General features: G+C 33.5%; 1 long non-coding RNA gene across 1 annotated transcript; it reads left to right on the top strand.

The window, feature by feature from the left end:
• The first annotated feature begins 11,489 nt into the window (after positions 1-11,489).
• On the top strand, positions 11,490-15,450 carry LOC130629691 (uncharacterized). The gene is made up of 3 exons (XR_008982007.1): positions 11,490-11,663; positions 15,071-15,140; positions 15,288-15,450. It is a non-coding gene; the product is annotated as an uncharacterized LOC130629691 (long non-coding RNA).
• The last annotated feature ends 6,196 nt before the right edge of the window (positions 15,451-21,646 follow it).

The following is a 21,646-nucleotide window of genomic DNA, read 5'->3' as shown; positions in this document are numbered from 1 at the left end:
ACCTTTTGTGAGGTTTATTACATGGGACCAGTCCCCTCGCCATGTGACATATTTTTTTCAACCGTCGTCAAGCATGAAACCATCAGCCACAAGGTCTTCGTTGTCTTGTGTAACTAACACAAGTCATGCTAACAGTAGTGATAGAACATCAACATCTGTTAGCACCAAGCAAAGGTGCTACTGCTCCCCGCGGAAGGACTGATTCATTGTACTTTGTTCCAGAAATATACGGTTGGGAGTTTTTTTAAAAAACTTTAGATCTTAATGAGCTAGAAGAGTTTAGCGAACTATCTGTACCAGATCAGGTACAGATACAGCTCATGAAGTTGTTGATTATTATATCGCCTTGATTTGTGCAGTAGAAAGTATATGTAATACAACACCTGTAACAATGTAAAATGCTTGGATTTTAGAAATATATATATATCTTGTTTTTTGAAAACCACGAGTTCTTTTCCCAACAAACATCACAATGTTTATTGCTACAAAAAAATATCTTGGTTTTGTAAATCACAATCAATGTTTATTCCCGGACAAGGTGAGGTCAATTGTAAGCCGCAAAACGTTCTAATTTCGCCGAATCGCAATTATAAAAGTTCAAAGTTAGTGGAAAGTAGATAAAAAAAACAATCTTGTATTAGGCTTCTGGGACCGTATAAGAATATAGCTTGATATTTCGCAAAGTTTTTCCTGCGAAAAATCTTATTTTAAACGCGCAGGGCCCGGGGTGTGCCATTTATTCATAAACAAGATCTGGATAAATTCATATATTAGGGACTAGATTCAGTCTGGGAAATTTTCAAGCTTATGGAAGAGAATTTTTTCGCACTTGGAAGAGAAGTGTTTCGAACGGAAGAGAACTTTGGGTATCAAAGTAGAGAAGTTTTTTATACAGAAGAGAAGTGTTCTTGTACAGAGGAGAAGTGTTGTTATACAGAAGAGAAGTGTTTTGACTAAGAAGAGAAGTGTTTTTATTGAAAAGAGATGTGAGCCATAGGGGCCATCGTATAACTAGGCTATCGGCAGTAACTTTTCTTATTACAGCTTTCTGGTTAGTGGTCGCACCGACTGCTAAGGTTAATAATGATCTAACAAACCTCCTAGGATGTAGAAGTATTATTTTCGTAAATGTTATGGTGCGTATTGAAGATAGTGCTTTTAGTTTATCCCGATGCGCACAACGTGTTTTTCCGGCGTGTCTTTGCGAAGCAATTGAGCTTTGAGAGCAAAGCGAGATTGTGGAGCACGTTTGCTACCCCGGGAAGCACTTCATGAAAGGATCCATTTAGTCTGTGAATATGTCCTATCCGACATTGTCGCATTCTTCCCAAGACGACAACGGCATCCGACACACGACGTTAAGCAATTTATCAACATCGTAATGTTGTTAATACATAATACTGCCTGGTATACATACTACTGCCTAGCATAATATCTTTGCAATATACAGTAATACGGTGTAGTACGTAATAATTTCCCGTATTTTACACTGTATTACTTTGTAGTATATTCAGAAATACACTATAATACCTTGTAGTATTCAGTAATACACTGTAATACTTTGTAGTACTCCGTAATACACTGTAGTACCTTGTAGTATTTAGTAATACACTGTAATACCTTGTAGTACACTGTAATACACTGTAATACCTTGTAGTATTCCGTAACACACTGTAGTACCTTGTAGTATTTAGTAAAACACTGTAAAACCTTGTAGTACACTGTAATACACTGTAATACCTTGTAGTATTCGGTAATACACTGTAATACTTTGTAGTACACTGTAATACACTGTATTACTTTGTAGTACACTGTAATACCTTGTGGTATTTGGTAATACACTGTATTACCTTGTAGTATTCGGTAATACACTGTAATACCTTGTAGTACTCAGTAATACACTGTAATACCTTGTAGTATTCGGTAATTTGCTGTAATACTTTGTAGTATTCAGTAATACACTGTAATATGTTGTAGTATTGAGTAATACACTGTAATACTATGTAGTATTCAGTAAGACACTGTAATGCTTTATAGTATTCGGGAATACACTGTAATACCTTGTAGTTCACTGTAATACCTTGTAGTATTCGGTAATATGCTGTAATACGTTGTAGTATTCAGTAATACACTGTAATACCTTGTAGTATTCAGTAATACACGATAATACTTTGTAGTATTCAGTATTATACTGCAATACCTTGTAGTATTCAGTAATACACTGTAATACCTTGTATTATTCGGAAATACACTGTAATACTTTGTAGTATTCAGTAATACACTGTAATACCTTGTAGTATTCGGTAACATGCTGTAATACGTTGTAGTATTCAGTAATACACTGTAATACCTTGTAGTATTCAGTAATACACGATAATACTTTGTAGTATTCAGTATTATACTGCAATACCTTGTAGTATTCAGTAATACACTGTAATACCTTGTATTATTCGGAAATACACTGTAATACTTTGTAGTATTCAGTAATGCGCTTTAATACTTTGTAGTATTCAGTAATGTACTGTAATACTAAGTTAGTCACAGTATCAACCTGTCCTTTTGAAAAGATTCTGATAAATATTTAAAGATTAATCGGATCACCTTTTTCACCATTCTTGTCCCCAGAGCTCTCGAAGCTAGCTCTGAACCTGTCTTGGCACGTGGTGACAAATACCCCACCATATGTGGGGTGTTTTCCTTTTTTGGATTACCTCGATGAAAATTTTAACATTTTCTACTATTTTTATTTTCAAACAAATTTTTTGCTGCCGCAATTTTTAGTTCTTACATAAAAAACTTTTAATGCAAATGAAATGATTATAAATTTATTCTCAGGAATAAACTTTTGCGAGATTGCTTCAGAATTTCCAACATAAGTAGGACTCGAAGTACTTGAAACTTGCAAAAGCTTATGCTCCTAAAGTTGGATGAAATATAGTTAATTAACAACATTTATAAATACACGTTTTTTCACCGCGTCTTATTCCACGAGATATAAAATAGAATAGCCTATCGTTGAGCGTTAGTAGGAAACACCAATTTATATTTTTATGGGAAAATAAGTGTTTAGCAGTGTGACAGTATTTAGTTAGCTATAGCTATATATATACTTTCCAGACGAAGCTGTGAATTCCACCTGGCTTACTAAAAACAATTCCCTACAGCATAAATAAATATTTGCATAGCATGCAGTAACTTTTAGCTAGCTCACTAGTAGAAAAGTAACGTTTGCTAGCTAAAGACCATTTCCCTTCAGCCTCCTGGCTAGTTATTGGGCCACATGTGTGCGGCACTAAAAGTTAGCTATCTAAAGAATAGTCAAATACTAACAGTGAATGTTGGAACGGAAGGCCGAAGCGTTGTTTGAATTTTGATGACCTTAGCAACCCATCCACACACACAAAAAAAGTTGGTTTCACGTTGCCTCCATTTTGTAGAGCTTAAACTGCTGATCAAAAATTATGTATATGATAATGTGGTTTTGGTGGGCGCTTAATCAGATTTTGGGGTTTATTATTTCGCTGAAGTCAGCAATCGGCCGTCAAAACCGAAAAAACATATTTTTTAGAAATATGTATACCTGTTGCCTTCATCGTATAGATCTTGAAACGCTGATCCTGAAAATGTATAGGATCATATACTTTTGACAAACGCTTGCAGAGATATTAGGGTGTAAAGGGTTTTTGATGACGTCATCAACCCATTCATTCCAAAACGGATTTGGGGACCCAGGTTTGGGAAACTTACCCAAATTGGTCCTAAGTGGTCCCTAGTTACCCAAACGATGAAAATCATTGACGTTACCACCTCGTTTCCAAGTTATTTGAGCTCAAAGTTTTAAGTTTTTTTTGTTTTGTTTTTTTTGTTTTAATCATGTATAATTTTCTTTTTCATCAACCTGTCTACAACAAAAAACACAAAAGTACATAGACGTTATATGTGGAAAGATAACAAAGAAACATATAAAAGTAAACATTGACGCAACTTGGTAATGATTTAACAGTTCAACTTATTCACAAACCAATCTGCTTTCAAACGGCACAATGTTTACGTCTGTGTCGCGAACTAGCGATGCTTCAGACTTTACTCCTCTCGATCTACGAATACAAAGTAGCTTTCATCTTAGCACATTGAAACTTTATTCAGTTCTCAGCCAATTTTTCGTGATACTCAGTGATTCATTTCGCTTTTCAGCAATCGAACAAGACAGTTTGTTGTAAACCGTAGCACATTCTCGAGACACCCTTCCAAAATACGTGAAGATTAGGGGAGTGAATTATCCTTGATAAACAGTATTGAGTCTCGCATTATACATTCTTATTTTAGTTGACTCATTGGTTTTGTAGCATGCTTTCAGATCACGGTTCAGGTGCATTTTGGCCGTTGGGTTAAAAACTTTCACATCAAAAAAAGCCATTTGCTCTCTGATCTAAAATCCTCTAGCAGCTACGTCTACTCGTGTCTCGTCAGTAGTTATGGTTGATGAAGAAAACTGTTCACCAGCGATTTCCTGTAATACGGGCTCTATTCTCACGTCCTTGAAACATTCCTGAAGTAGTTCGGCAGTGAAGTCTCGGATTTTGTTGTGTCGTAATGTTATGAGACAACCTTTTGGACAGAATAGCGCGTGTTTAATTGTAAAAGAAACACCACAAACACATCTGGATGGTAATCGCTTTAGCAGGATGCAGTATCATATGAATAAACTGTCCCAAAATGATTGTTTATCCAAAACGAATCCATGTTCTCTAATTGGCAAGGCATTCAACCAACTCGAAGCACCAGTTTCCAAAGAAGCCTCGAGCGCTCTTACTTTTAGTTTAGTTTAGTTAGTCAAAGACTTTTTTATTGATGTTAACGTCATTTCACAAGTCTTCCTCTTTATGTTTTAATTTCATTTTTTCGCTTCTTCAATACGTCCTCTATTAATTCGTCATTATTATCGTCTTGACATTTCACTTTTTCAACCATTTTACTTGTCAGGAGCCTAGAATTGCTGTACTCAGTGACGCAACGTTTGGACGGATCAAATATTGCTAATCCTCCATATTTAACTGGAAGAGAGAGTAATAATCTCTACCAGTCGTTGCAAACATATCCATTCAATATCCATGTACGAAGACAGCGTAAGCAGCATGCGGATAAGCTTCTCCAATTTTAGACAACGTTTCCACTTCTAAAATCCGGTTTTTCACTCTCTCTTCCACATATTTACGTTTGAAAGCTTCACTACCAACAGAAAATGGAAACTACTTAAAAAAAAAGCTTTACTGTCAACTAAAGTTTTAAGTGCACTGTAATGGCTTCATTAATTTAATATAGGATACTAGTCTATAAAAGCCCGTGGAGAAATCCACTTAGGCAAAAGGTCAATAAAAAGAGAGTTATCAGGGATTAAAAATTTTGCTGACGTCAGCAAAAACCCGTCAAAACCTTAAAAATTTTTTTTAGGAATTTGTATACCTGTTGCCTTCATCGTATAGATCTTGAAACGCTGATCAAGAAAATGTATAGGACCATGCGTCTTTGACAAATGGTAGCAGATATATTAGGGTTTTTTGATGACATCATCAACCCGCCTATTCCGAAACGCATTTGGGGACCTAGGTTGGGGAAAATTACCCAAATTGGTCCTAGGTGGTCCCTAGTTACCCACGCAGTGAAAAATCATTGACGTTACGACCTTGTTTCCAAGTTATTTGGCATCAAATTTTAAGTGCCATGTAATGGCTTCATTAATTTAATATAGGATATTGACGTTAAACTAGTGTTATTGACGTCGCGCCGTAACGTCATAAAGTCTAACATTTAAGACATAATTTTTTCGGCGACTTCCAAGAAAATTTCGGCGATATTAAAGGAAAATGAGGATATCCACTATGACCGTCACATACACTTCTTATTGTTATAAGAGATTCATGTTAAAGTAGTATTATTGACGTCGCGCCGTAACGTCAGAAAATTAAGGTTTTCAGACAACTTTTTCGACGACATCAAAGGAAAATGAACACATCCACTTTGCCTGTTACAGACTGACACACACACACACACACACACACACACACACACAGTCTCCGTATTATTATAGCTAGCCCTTGATATCTGCTCTAAATTCAGTCAAGACATAATCAAAGGGAGCGCATTTTGATCCTTCGTCCCTCCCACCGCCATCTTTGTTTACATTTTTAAATGCTAAATACAATCTTTCACGGAAATACATAAAACTCCTATAATAGGCCAATCAGAATCCATCACGCAAGTCTACTTTTGAGGTTTATCTCAAAGAGCTCTGGGGACGAGAATGCTTTTTCGCTAATATACAAATTTCAACCGTAATAATTATAATATTTCGGCTACCTAGCTATAGGGACCAAAAGGGATATTTGTTTGATTTTGAATTAACCTAGCTAACATACATCCAATAGTGATTCAGCTGGCTCCAAGCAACAGATTTATACAAACCTTCTTCAAACACCCTTTACTCGGTTTCCCAATTACCTCGTCAACAAGAACCCATTAGGTTCTCTATTAAAAAATCTTTATGCGTGCAGTTCTTAACAAACGTACTCTAACCTATACTTTACATGAATACTTTAACATAAATACTTTTTTCTGCTAATCAAGGTTCCAAAATTAAAGAAAATTGATAGGTAGTTAGCGAGTGCCTTGTTGGCTCTTCCTTGTTTTGATTTTGTTTTTCTAGGGTTTAAATTCACGATTTATTATTTCTTTCTGAGAGTGTAATGTGTATATTTACTAGCAAATTAAAACTTTAAATAATACTCTAAAATGCCTCCAGAATTGGCGTATATATGGTTGTAAAAGGAGGCCTCATCCGTCTTTTTTTTTTAAATATGCTACTAGCTACTAAAGTTAATTTTGTTTTAGGCGGCGATAGCGGAGAAAGAAGTGAGTAATTTACCTCTGCTGAAATTCCTTTTTCTTAAAAAATTATGAGAATGTGATAATTTTGAAAGAAAATATATCGACTAAAATACTTTAGTTGTGCAAGGTCCCTAGTATATCTCGCAGTCGTAGAGAAAACCATGAAGTTGTAATAATAGTCCGTGTTAACTGGGATATTTGAAATTATTACCCGGTAAAAGGGCGGCATCAATATTTCCAAAAATCGCCCAATGTCATTGGTTAGAACTTACGTCATAGCGGACAATATTCCATGGTATTGCCCGCTACCATAGCAACCAAGATTAAATATGGTAGCATTAAATGTAAATAAACACGAAAAACGGTAAACAAAAAAGCGAAACAGAAGTAAAACTTACTTTTATCTTTTAAAGAATTCTATGTTGTAGCTACACAATGAAACCTGTAATGTTTACACGATATTCGATTTTAAAAAAATATATTTTTAGTTCGAATGTACGTTCCATATGGGAATAGTTTCTATAAAGACATGATTTCTACATCTTGCTTATAATGTTATATTTTTGTCGCAAAATGCAGTGGCCGGATAATAATCCATATAATAACTGTTTATTTCGGGCAATACCTTCGAATATTGAATGGTTGCTATTGTCGCGTACTGCCTTCGCAAGCTTGGGCAATACTAAACTTTAAACACGGTTGCTATTGCCCGCTATGACGTAAGTTGTAACCAATGACATGCCGCCCTTTTACCTGGGCAATAAAGCTATATATGGAACTTTCCTGTCATTTGTAGTTATATTTGGATGTTCAGTTTGATATTTAAGATGATTTAAGTTGTTTTTTTTTCCTCAGTGATCATACACTTTCCCCCGCCATTAGCTTGACTTTCGTGTAAGTCACTAGTCGAAAACCAACAACCGTTGCAAAGAGGCTACTTTAAACACTCGACGACAGCATGTTGAATAAACAGTGGTACTCTGTAATTTGACAAATTATTAGTATTATCCCTATTGTTTTTGTTTGATTTTTTATATTTTCAAATATCTATACGCCAATAAGATGAACACTACTGTGTTACCTAAATTAGACCAAAGCTAAGTTGTTTATTTTTGAGCTTCTAAGATTATCTTTAATTTTGTAAACTTTGGGACGACAATATTTCTAATTGGGAATTTTTAACATCGATCTGCGTGTGGCGTGGTGGAATGCAGAGGCAAGGGGGGTTGCGGGATTCCTTCAATTTCGTATCCTGATACTATAATATGCACCAATCATTGCTCCCCATGTTAGGATATATATAACTTGCCTCAGAGGTCCTGCAGTGTTTAATACTGGCTGCAATATTCCTTGACGGTGTTCTTGTTAGTCGAAATATCGAAGTTTTTTTCGTGCATTCTTATCACCCTAATATTTTAAAAAATGTTGCAGATAAAACATTTTAAATGAAACAAAAAAATACCAATACACCAATTTATAACAAAACAATTACATTTCCCGTTGTAAAAACCAGCGTATAAAAAAAATTCCGACGAAATAGAATCTCTTTAGAAAATTTTTAGGCGATGTTTTATAGAACTGGGGTGTTGCACTAACTAATCGTTCATAATCTACACTTTGTGCTAAAGATGCATGAAGTATAAACTAGTATATAAATAACTAGCTGTATTACACTTACGTTTAGAAAGCGTTATACTATTTGACAGCCTGAGCACTAATGAGAGGGTGGAAGGGAAGCGGAAAAGAAAATGAGATAAAAGACGTGCTGAATTACCTCCTTTCTTTTACTGCGTAATATTAAAATAATGGTAACAAAATATGAAATGTCGTGCATCTTTGTTTTGTTTAATAACTTTTTGTGTCTAGTAGTATGATTCGGACAAATACGATTTTACACGTTTTTATAAATGTAGTTTATATCTTATGTAATTTTGGAGATATCGTAGATATATATTACGTTAATTATGCTGAACTTTATTAAGTGCACAATTTGTCAAGGCTGTTATTGGTCGAAAAGTAAAAAGGACATATATAAAATCACTACTTTGTCCAGAAAGTGTTTAAAATTTAGAACGATATCTTTTTTATTTGTACTTACTATTGTTTTGGTAGTGTTGAAGTGTTTTGTTTTCTTTCTATTTTGCTTATTTACATAGGTTTATTACTTTTTTATTCTACTAAACATTTTTTACAATTACTTGGCAGAAATATTTCATAGTCCTAAAGGTTCTGGACTGATGTGCAGCTCTGCTAACATTGCTTAAGAGCACAATGTATATATGTTAGAAATCAGATTATATTTGTATCAGTTATTTTTCTGTTTATGTCTTTCTCTATGAAGTATTAACGAAAGTTCAAGAGACTGGAGAAAGTGATTTGATATCATGAATGATGGAGTTATCAACAGGATTGTTAACAGGCTCCAGAATAATCTAAGGCGTTTTGTACGTTGAATGACTTGGGACTGGGTCAATTTTAGCAAAAAATGGGAATATAAAAATATCTTTTTCTCTCCGTACTTTCAGAAATGTTAACAACATGTATGAGCTGGTCCTACCTCCACCATGTTTTATAACCAGAAACGCCGCCCAAGATTGTAGGTTTGGCATAGTCATGACTATTGATTGAGCGTTGTTCAAGTCAGTTCAGCCAGTTTTAATATCAATTCTCTAGTTAACTGACGTCAAAGATTAAATCTTTTTAAAACAAAATTAAGCCTGCAAAGGAATAGCGGCCGAGTGGCTTATTTCAATGCTAAGAAAGCAGAAAGGTTTAAAGCCAGTCAACTTTCAGGAACAAAAAATTTTAAAAACAAAATAATTAGCAGATATTTAATCAAATTTCAGTATTTTTATTGCTCCTTTCCAATTTGTTTGATTTTCAGTGGAAATCCACCTTAACGGAAATGGTTTTTATATTCTTACGTGGTTAAGTTTTTCTGTGATTGGTTAATATGCACGAAATATACTACGGAAAGACGAGTGTAATTTGCACCTATTTTTCAATTCCATACTCCAAAAAGGTTACACTTTATAATTTGCTGAATATCGAGCAAAATGACAATTTGTAGAGAAATTCATTCCAAAATTTTTTACTCAAATAAAAAATTATTTTTATAAAACAGACATAAACGTTCGCAGTAATAAGAAACACAGGTCAAACTTTTTTTTTATTTTCTTCACTTAAAATGAAGTATGATGTGACATGACAGACATGTTTTTATTATTTATTTTTACTCTAATGTTGACTAGAAGCAATTTAAAATTTCAATGGTTATGATGTCATAGTTGCGTTAGGCTATACTCATAGTTAGTATGTAGGTCAGATTAAACAAAATTCAGTAAACCTAACAAATTATTGGAAACTTTGATATGTTACCCTGAGGCATATTTATACATAATAAATTGATAACATACATGTGAAAATAGAAACCTCTGTTCTCCTATAAAGAGCCTTTGAGACTACTATACTGAGATTCTTTAGTTCACAAAGAAACACATTAAAAGAGACCTACGTTTATCAAGATCTATGTTTAGATTCAGGATCTTTTTAAGACCATTCGCGCTTTTGTTCTCCCTTTTTATTAACTCATTTTTAGGGGATTACCGTAACATAGCCCCGTAATCCATCATCAACCCCGCGCACACGATCCCCGAAATGTAAAGAAATGTCATGAACCGTAATGATTAAATATTTGGATTGAAACATTTAATAACTTATGAAATATTTATAGCCATTATTTTGCTAAGGGCTGACTTTCTTTTAGGGCTCATTTTGAGAGCGCGCTACAATGAAATTGATTACCCTTAGTAAATAATTAACGTTAGCGTCAGAAAAATTTTACACAAACAGAAAAACCTCTTCAAAATTTGTTATTGTTAACCTGACATATCCAACTTCAAGAAATAACCAGGAAGGAGATCTGGAAATAAAAAAGAAAAGTTATTTTTTCTAAAAATACTAAATTAGAGTTTTTAACTCTAAATTTAAGTTTCTAATTTTAATACTTTTTTAATTGCGATAGCGCGATGGTTTCGGCTCAGCTCTACGGCATTCAAAAGTCACATTAATACAGTTATTTTAAGATAACAAGTGCTATCTTAAAATAACTCTATCAATGTAATTTTGGAATGCGTGGATATTCACATTAATGTCCTAATTGTAAGATAACTAGAGTTATTTTAAGATAACATATTAATGTAATAATTATATCTTTATATTTTTAATGTTCGTTACGTTAATGTCCCTGAAGAAAGTAGTTTTTTTCTAATAAAAGTTTCTGAAAACAATGAAAGTTCAGTCTTTCTTCGCGCATATGTGTAAATGAACGTTGCTTAGGGTGCCGGTACGTAAAGTAGCTCGCAAAACAACAGTCTACATGAATTTCCGGCCGTATTGACATTTATTTTGATACGTCATTTGTATTGTCCTTGTGGTGTCGCGTATGTGCTCTTCTGTAGAGACGCTCTGCGGTGGAGAACAAGATGCATTTTGTTAGTTTTGTGTTGTGATGTAATGTCCCGTGTTAATTATGTAAAGAGAATAATTGTAAATTTGTTACTATTTTTAGTAAATTTTCTGCACATCTTGCACATCTTGTTTCTGTGCATTCAGTCTTCAACATGTAATGACAGAGTCGAACAAACATTTTTGTAATAAATTCGCTGTTGAGTGAAATTTTTCTTTCATTCATCACAGGAGTTGTCCTGAATCTCAGCATCTGTTGTATTTGTTTTCTCTCACTTGTAGTTGGCTTGGCTTACGCCACTATATTTCTAGTAAGTGTTTATTTCTTATTATATTTTATGTCATCTTACATGTGTAATTTGTTGCTTAAATTTCGTCTTGTAATTTTATTGTTTAGCGAGTAAAAATAGTTAACTCAGTTGAAATCGTGTAAGCACCTACACTAGCCGATAAGGCCCGTAGAAAAATCTACTTAGTGAATACACAAAAAAAATTTTTTTTGAATTTGTTTCCCCATCGCCTTTATTGAGTAGAGCTTAACCCTATTCGGTCCGGGGGGGGGGCGGATTCCGCCCCCCCCCCCCCCTGACGGTTTTTTTTAATAACTCCTGATTGCTTTCTTATATGGCTATGATACTTGCTGAGTTTCAACATTTATCTATTAGACACCTGCACGCTAAATTTGTAGGTTTCATTCCTTTCAGAAGCTTTGATATTGGCCATTACTCGAAACTACCCCTAAAATCTCTATGAAATCCTTATAATGGGGAAAATATAATAACTCCTGTTAGGATTATCCTTAGAACTTGAAACTTGCTACACAACTTTGTTTCATCAAGAAGAATCATTTTGAATAATTTTGACACGTGACTAATCCGATTTCCCGATTTTGTCGGATATTACCCGAAAATCGAAAAAAACGGATTTTCGGGCAATTTTTGGCAATTTTTTATCCGATCCATGTAAAAACCGGAAGATATGTTAAACAAAATTTATTTAGCTTTCAGAAACTTCAAGCAGAATGTAAAAATTCGCTCTAGAACAAAAGTAATTATATTTTAAGCAGATAGTGGCATTTTTAACAATGTCTAAGCTTCTGATGACGTCACAGAAAATGTGCTGACGCAAGCAAAAATTTATTGCCGCCATTTTTTCCTTTTATGACGTACTATAAGTGTGCCAAGTTTGATTCAATTTGAGCAATTCTATAAAAAGTTATTGAGGGGGGCGAAATCCGCCCCCCCCCGGTCATAGTATGTTCGAAAAACCCCGGACCGAATAGGGTTAAGACGCTGCTGAAAATAAATGTATACAGTATTCTCTTCCATTAGCGGACACTGCACTGGCCGGTCCATGCACTGGCCGTTTTCTGGTCAAAGTCTTATAAAAAACTTTCTAATTAGCGGACACTTAATTAACGGACACTCTGATGAGCGGACATTTTTTTTTGCACGAAATGGCAACTATAGGATTTTTCACAATAAAAGTCTGCTTTTACAGTCTCAATTTTCTTCGCAACCCAGTCAATCAATTTTTGCTGTCCATAAAACTTATACACAACTGGTATTTCCAGACCATATCCACCTCCACGATTAACTCTCTTTCCACAAACTTAAGCTGTAATCGAACTGTTCAGGACTTTCAAGAACATGAAACATATTTTTTATTTGTTTTGTGGCATGTGTCCCACAATGCTTTCGTTTTGTAAAGAATCAGTTCTTATTATTGCTATTGCATTTCCGTCCACCTCGTTAGATGGCTCATGCCTGAATTGTAACAGCTCCCTGTACTAGTACTCATTCCAATCCTTTTCGATGAGTATGGGTATGTTGACCTCAATGTCTATGTTGAAAGACAGTTTGAGCGTTGAAGTGCAGTGATTAGTGCAGATATACGTTATGCTAAACTCTGTTGAGTTGTTATAGAAAGAAGTTTTCTTCAAGTGCGATTCAAATAAAATTGAGTTATTTATAAGACATTGAATGCCAGTTGGATTACTTAAACCATGTCACACATCATGGCGGAGCGCTTTATTCAGATGTACTGTACCCTCTACCTGATTATATATTTTAAAATCTTGCAAGTAGCGGTGAAAAAAGCACGAAATAACTACACCATATTAAAACCTTTTCCAGCAGGATTAGCCACCTAACATTTTCTATTTTGCAAAAACACGATGGCTCAAGACACATAAAAACTAGTCCGTTAATTATAAACCCAACATACATTTTAAAAATCAGGAAACATTTTTTTGTTTTTTTAAGAAAAAAATACAGAGTTTATGTCAATATTTCTTTGTGTATCAAAGCTACATTGGCCAAACATGCGTTTCCTACTGATCACAGTGTTTATATTACGTGAATTATGTTTAGCATGGGTAAAATTCATGGTATTGTTGTTTAAAAAAAATTTGTCAAATTAAGTCCACTTGAGATATTTGAAGTAAGTCTGTCTACAAAAAACAGTTATTCACATTAATTAGTCAGCTCAAAATATATCTGCAAACTAATGACAGACGATGTGACATCCACAAAAAAATAGGCCACATGGAATTTAATTCATGTGAAACATAATTCAGTGGTTCTATATTGTTATCCATTAACATCTTAGCTTTAGCTGATTAACTGTACAGAGTCAAGCATGGTATTCCAATATTCCCGCATATACTTAATAAAAATCATACTATATATCACAAAACTTTGTTAAAATTTAATTGGAATGGAGTTCTCTAATAGTCTGGATGTAATACAATTTTCTCAATGAATGTGTAGTCTACAAAGTCTGTTTATTTCTATTTGTCTTTTTGTGACTATGTCAACAGAATTGAAAACATTGTTTGGATTTTTATAAAGCAATAAGGAAAAAAGAATCAACAAGCATGTGCAGTTAGTGAGTGACATACATCGCTACTTTTTGGCCACAATTGGCCAGTGTCAGTGTTGCAAGTGTTTAATTGTGCGTCAAAACCAATACATATGTGTTCAGGCTGAAAATATAATCAACAAATCACCAAGCTCAAAAAATACCGTCAATTAAGAAACTTTATGAAATTCCTGAAACTTGTACTTGGAAAGAGCAATTGCCTTTAAAAATTCTGGACCTATTTGTATTTATGAAAACGGCACACAGTTATAACCAATGGTATAAAGGCACTAGTACTAGTGGAACAAATACTCCACATAAATCTTTTTCTTTTTACTTCAGCCTAAAAAACAGCAAAAATGCATATAAAAAAATTTGTTCAATTAAGAACAACGAGTTTCCATTCATTACTATCTGCATGCATAAATAGATGGGTTTTTTTATTTATATATTTCCAGCATTAAAAAATAATTATTTGAGGAAACTTCTTAAATGTTTCCATTCATTACTAATGTTTTTATATTTCTTATTTTTGCAAGATTAAAAAATAATTATTTGAGGAAACTTCTTAAATGTTTCCATTCATTACTATTTGTACATATATAAATGTTTTTATATTTTTTATTTTTGCAACGTTAAAAATAATTATTTGAGGAAACTTCTTAAATGTTTGTTAATTTTCACACAACTGTTTAAAAAGTTATGTAGATTTTTACTTTGGACTAAAACGATCTTTTACTTTATGTATTTATTGTACATAAAGCAGAGAACAGTGTCCTTCTAGGGTTATTAAGAAATATTTTCGTTATATTTACGTTATTTTTTGCTTTGCTAAATTTTATTTTTGGTAATATAGAACGGACAGCCAATTACTGATATGAAAAATCGTAAGAATAATATCAAACGAAGATCCATACAATGTGAATGTAAGTCCTTGCTTTTTTATTGCTTTAGCTTTTTTAAATATAAATATGCGAACACATCTTTTTAGAATACTATTAGACCTCTATGTATTGTCTGCAAATTCCGGAGAATTGCTTTAATATTTTATTGTTTTGTATTTTGTTTTTTAGTGAAGAAACTGGTTACATTACAACGAACGAGTGAATGATTAGTTAAAAACAGTCTAAGAAATGTATGGATGCTGAGTCGTTTACGACACATGTAAAAAAGTGCGCCAAATATAATTTTTTTAAAAAAATCTGCCGAATTTATGTCGTTGATAGCAAGCATAAACTGTGTATTTGCTTTCGCCTCTTGAAAATTTTAGCGAATGTGTGCATGAGAGTTCTGTAACCATGGAACCAATATACGTCTTCTGTGTCTTTAACAGAACACTGTGTGGTAAAAATAAATATAAGAATTGCGTCAATGCTGTGGCGGTTTCATGCGCTGTTAGTAAAAGTGTGGATGCTGTTTCTAACAAAACATTATAATCAATGCAAAAGGTTATGTCGTTTTGCATATAGCCTAACAAATTTATAGATGCTCGGGAACTGCAATCTTTCTAAAAAGAGTATGAATGCCATGTCAAGCAAAAAAGTTGTACAAGCTATGCTGTGGAAATCATTGCAGGAAATATAAGGTCGTGTACCTATAAGTTTTTAAAAAGATGATCGATTTAGTGCAGCTCTGTCGGTAGAGCGTTTAAAACATCTCCTCTACTTGAGATTATAAGTTCAATATCCCCCCCATTGTCTAGTTAGTTTGACATTTCATAGAACCTTTTGTTGCAATGGGAGCTAAACACTGGAAACCTGGTCCATCCTGAAAACCATTGACCACAAACCACATTAAATATAAATCACCATCAGCAGTTTGAGGCAGAATTGCAAGAGAATTTACATACTGGATGGTTCTTTTGTTATGAACGTTTTTTTGCAGTAACTATAATGACCAGGGTGTCTTTTTATACCACTACCTGTACACATGATAGAGCTTAAAAGTACTGCCAAACTCTTTTTCCATGTATTGGAATAAAATGTTAGTGTTGATCATGTTGTTGTTATTTGTTTGTTACAATACATATTATGACTGCTAGGTGATATAGTTCTCTGTTTGCTATTAATTTTCTTAAAATTCATAGTTTTCAAATTACTTGTATTCATTTCCAAAGTTTTTTCGTGTAAAACTTCTGTGATCTAGTAGCAAGATTCTTACAGATTAATTGTTTTTTAGCGAAGAAACTGATTATTGAAATCCACTAGCTGTTACTGTTTTGCCAATTTATATGACCAAAAATTGCAGCAAGCTCAATGGACATCAAGTTAAACAATGGCAAATGCCTTAGCACAAGCAGATCGATATTAACAAATATGTTCTTGCTTAATTAGTCTTATATATCAATTCGGTATATAACTTCACAATAAAAATAAATACGAAAAGTTTGATTTATGATGACATTTTTTATTTTATTTTAACGGATATTTCATCTTGTGACTACAAGACAATTATCAACGTAAATTGTTACAATTATCTCAAAAGTTTTTTAAATATAATTTTTAACAACTACGCAATACACAGAGGACGTATAAAACAATACTTAACAAAACATAAAACACATAACGGCAAACCCAAAGGTATATAAACTATATACCGTTGGTAAGAGTAACGTCCACAGCGCGGAGCACAAATGCACTCATCTCCTTGTTGACTATAAATAATATTTATCTTAAAACAATTTTATTGGAACAGATAATCCCTATACATTAAGCGTGGGACTGTTAATACCAATATACATGGCTTCAGCTATTTTTTTCTTTTCAAAGTGGTGAACATTATCTATCAAAATACTGAAGTTCTTTTGTTCAGCAAGTTGGTAATTCTCAATGACTGAATGTTTTAAAATGTGAGAGTTATTAACGCGTTTTTGGTAGTCTATCTTTCATTAAGCCTCCTTGCTGTTTCACCAATGTATGTAGCATCGCACGATTCCACCGGACAAGTATATTTGTACACAACACCATGTTGTGTTCATCCTTGGTTCTATTTCACAGAAAATAGCAAACATAACTTTTGACATTGATCAGCAATGCGTGACTTGACATTGGCTGATAGAAACTGTTTAAAAGTGTTAGACGCTTTACTAAGCAGTTACCATTATTTTCTAATTGTTTTTTTAAACGAAATTAACCTTATTTTTTTCCCGTAGCCAGACTTGAAAGAATAAAAACCATTAAAGGTGTTATTGGAGATTCATTGGTGTCTTCATCAGAAACAGTGTCGGCATTTTGAATGTTGAAATTTCGCAGTGTGTTATTAATTACATTAGATACAACTGCTTCTGGATAAGTTTTTTATAAACACATTTTTTAAGTGATTTAGTTCGTATTTTAGATCTTGTCATGAAGAGCATATATTGAACGCTCTCAACACCAACGATTTAACCGTTTCAACTTTCCATGGGCGTAATACAGGTGAATTCTAGTGCATTTATATGTCAGTGTTCGTGTCTTTTCGATAAATGGATGTGTTTTTACATCAAGAAAGGCTATGTAGTTATCGTTTTTAACTTCATATGTGCACTGGATATTCGAATGGTAACTATTAAGTGTGATCAGCACTTTATTTATCTGGTTTTCATTAACAGTGTCATCTACATATTTCTTCCAAAATTTTACTGAATTTTCTACTTTTGGGACTATTTCATCATGAAGATATGCTAGGACTGATCCTAGAGGCGAGCCCATTGCTACACCATCGACCTGAATATAAGTTGGTTGTTAAAACTGAAATGTACATGTTTTGTACATGAGATTAATAGATGTTTCATTTCCTCTCGCTTAATTGTTGTTTCTATAACTTTTTCAGCATATATCTTTCGCAATATTATGTCTATCTTTTGTTCCAACGGAACGTTGGTGAATAAACCAGTGACGTAAAAAGGTACTAGTTCGTAATTATGAGGTATCTTTTCTCCTTTCAATGATAATATAAAATCTAAAGAGCTTTCAGTAGTATATGTTGACTTTGTCAGCGGTGTTAAAGATTTCGCGAGGTAGTTTGATGTGTTAAAAGTAGCAGATCCGATATTTGATATGATGGGTCGTAATGGTAAATCGTCAGCTACTGTAGAATTAGGTGGTATCTTGTGAACCTTGGCGGTACCATAAAACTGAGCAGGGTTGGAACCTTGTGAATACAACTTTTTGTATTCGTTTTCTGTGCTCTCTGAACTTGATTAATTTGTTTTCTTATTGACATTTGGTGTTATATACATAGTGTTTGTATTATAAGATGGAACGTAAATATCTACGCAAATGTTTATCGTCGTCTTGTGTTTAATCCCCTTCTAAACTGCCTTATCCCAAAAGAGCCAAAGCTCTTTTGTTAAAATTATTCTTCTATTTGATTTTCAATATTAATTGTTAATCAACCGCATTTGATGTGGTACTTTAATATCAGATTTTTATTTCCTTAAAGGGCGGAAGAAATTTACATCTGTAAATTTCTTCCGCCCTTTAGGAAAGAATTGGCAAGTCAGGAGCAATCCATACACATAAAGTTGGCTAACATTTGCGAAATTGCCTTAACAAAATATTCAGGTGAGAATTCCCGATTTTAAAAGCAATCCATACATAACACATTCAGTTATTTTGGTAAATCGAGCCTCTGATAAGTAAGAGATACAGTTATTTCCGCAAATTAGACCTTTAATAAACATTCAGGAAAGAGCTCCTGTTTCTAGAAGCAATCCATACATCACAGATTCAGTTGATTCGGTGGATTGGCCCATTGTTAAGCAATCACGAAAAAGCTTCTGTTCCTAGAAGCAATTCATACATCACAGATTCGGTTATTTCGGTAAATTGAGCCATTGGTAAACATTCAGGAAAAGGATCCTGCTTCTAAAAGGTATCCGTAAATAATAGATTTGATTGTTTCGGTGAGCTAGGTCGTTGATAAAAGTTTAGGAAAATGGTCCTGTTTCTAGAAGCAATCCATACATAGCAGGTTCGTTGTTTTGATGAATTGGGCCTTTCATAACATTCATTCTCTCGTTTCGCTTAATTTTGGCCGGAAATGAATTGTGTCTAAGGTATTATCACATATACGAACTCTACTTGTCTTGTTTCGATAAATTAAGCCCTGAATACTTTTGTATATAGCGATTATCTTTTGGTTGAACGAAATCTTTTTTTGTTTCACAACATTAAAACTTGTTAACATATACTGGAATGAAGTTTAGGCAAACATTTATCACATCGTCTTCGTTAAGGATTAATCTGTTATGCTTTCGAATATAGAAGAATCCGTTTTTTGTGAAACAATTGTTAATATATATTGAACGATTGTAGTTTATAGTTGTAGAGTCTTGATGAAATCTAGTGGTGTTTGTGTATTTCACAGACTAAAAGTTATGAAATATACTTTCAGGTTTATGGAATGGTTTTATGATGGTTCTCATAATGTATATGAATGTACTGACAGTAACTCAAATTTTCTTTGTAGTTTCCTCAAATAATTATTTTTTTTAAAAAATATGCTCATGCACTACGAAAGTCAAAACCATTAGCATCCGTGGCATCGCAGAATGTTTCACAAGAAGATTACTACTTTCTTTATATATTGATTTTTGTTAATATAGAAAGTTTTTTATGTGATTATTTCAAAACAAATATGATCAAGCTTGTGGCCATCCTTTTTAATATATTACATAGCATGCCCGGAATTATATTTTGAAACATTCACTTTCCGTTTGATATCCCATTGTGATTGATTTCAATTTATTTCCACAAATGAATATATATAATACAGTGTCACGTATGAGGTGAGCTAGTTATACGTATACTATACGTCTTGTATTATTATAAGAAGCAAAAAAGTACTTGTTAAAAAATATATACAAATAGTATACAGCTAATAGTTTTTCTCTTCTTGATTGAAGTAGAATGAAATGAATGCGGGCTAAAAGACTTTGGAACAAACTCAATTTCTTTATTCCCTTTATAGTTCAGAGACATACTTTAATGACTTGACACAAGTTGATAATATAAATTGATTACAAACAATAGAAAATGCTGCGTGGAGTGAGTGGGAAGGAGAAGGAGAAAACGAAAGAGGAAAAAGCCCGTTTAAACAAAATTTCGGATACGATACGAAATCTTAAAAATATGTAATCCCGAAAAAAGCTATGGTGGTTCAAATAATAAATACGGACGATAAAAGCTACATTATGCCGGAATACTGTCTGAGCCGAGCAAGGAAAAATCGCTTTCACTGTCACTTTTTTGTCGCTCAAATCATCTTCATTGTCTATGGTAGATATGTTTTGATCGATGGAAATAAAACCCTGGCAATAAATTCCTGACACCCTCCCAAAAGTTCCCTTTCCGCGAAGTCTATGCTTCTCTTCAGGATTAACCTTTTCGCCATTGGTAAGCACTGAAATATAAAGAAAATGCCATAGCGAATCATTTGAGAAACCATATCTAATCCTAAGTTTTAAAAGTGCAACAGCTGTTGTCAAGATATCCAATCAGAAGCACACAATAAAGAAGAATCCTGTACATTTGACAAAACTAAAATAATAAATATAAACTAGCACAAAAAGAAGTATTTACCATACCTCATTTGCATAAAAGTCGGAGTTATTGACCATTTTTCAATTATTCCATAATATAAAGAAATGTCTAGCAAGTAGCTAGACATTTCTTTTTTGAGTATGCCGACTTCTTCTTCACATCTTTTCAACAGCTCTAATTCAATCAGAACAAGACGTATGATATACGCAAACAACCTCGCGAATAAAGTTAAAAAAGCTGTCTATCAAATTGGGATTTTTGTTACGAAGTTAGACACGACATATTTTACTATTCAGATACGCAATAATATTTGTTACACACTTATTTTTCAAAATTGATTTATGAGACCTTCCTGAACGGAAAATTTCTCGAACTTTTAATTTTCGATGGGTCCGTCTTGGGTGAACCGACTGACAGGAAGAAGAAAGACCACAAACCCACAAACCCCAAAATTTGCGAAATTCATTAGTTCGGTTAATTCTGCGTACATTCACTTTTAAAAAGTTTGGTGCAAACACCTTTATTTACTAGTTAGTTAAACAAGTGTTTTGAACACTTGTCTTATCTTTTTAAAAAAGAAAAAAGAAAAAAAAAGTAAAAATAATTACCAAGATGAGATTCGAACACACGACGACTCCCGTGTCGGTGCTCAGAGAGGCAAAAATTTCCATTCTTGTAGGACACATTTGCGTTTTAATACAAGCTCACGAGCTTGTAACAACTCCTTTAAATTTCATCGACAATCCTTTAAAAAATACGATGTAGTATATATTGGGAGATATTTTTGTGTAACAACATTTTCGTTGTTGTCACTATTTTTTAAGCCCTACAGTACCTCTATCCGAATGTTTTCACAATAAGTGTAAAATCGTGATATACGAAGTGTCAAGAAATTTAACAACAATTCT

The sequence above is a fragment of the Hydractinia symbiolongicarpus genome, chromosome 2 (assembly GCF_029227915.1).
Source record: "Hydractinia symbiolongicarpus strain clone_291-10 chromosome 2, HSymV2.1, whole genome shotgun sequence".
Classification (NCBI taxonomy): Eukaryota; Metazoa; Cnidaria; class Hydrozoa; order Anthoathecata; family Hydractiniidae; genus Hydractinia; species Hydractinia symbiolongicarpus.
This window is presented reverse-complemented; position numbering and strand designations above follow the sequence as displayed.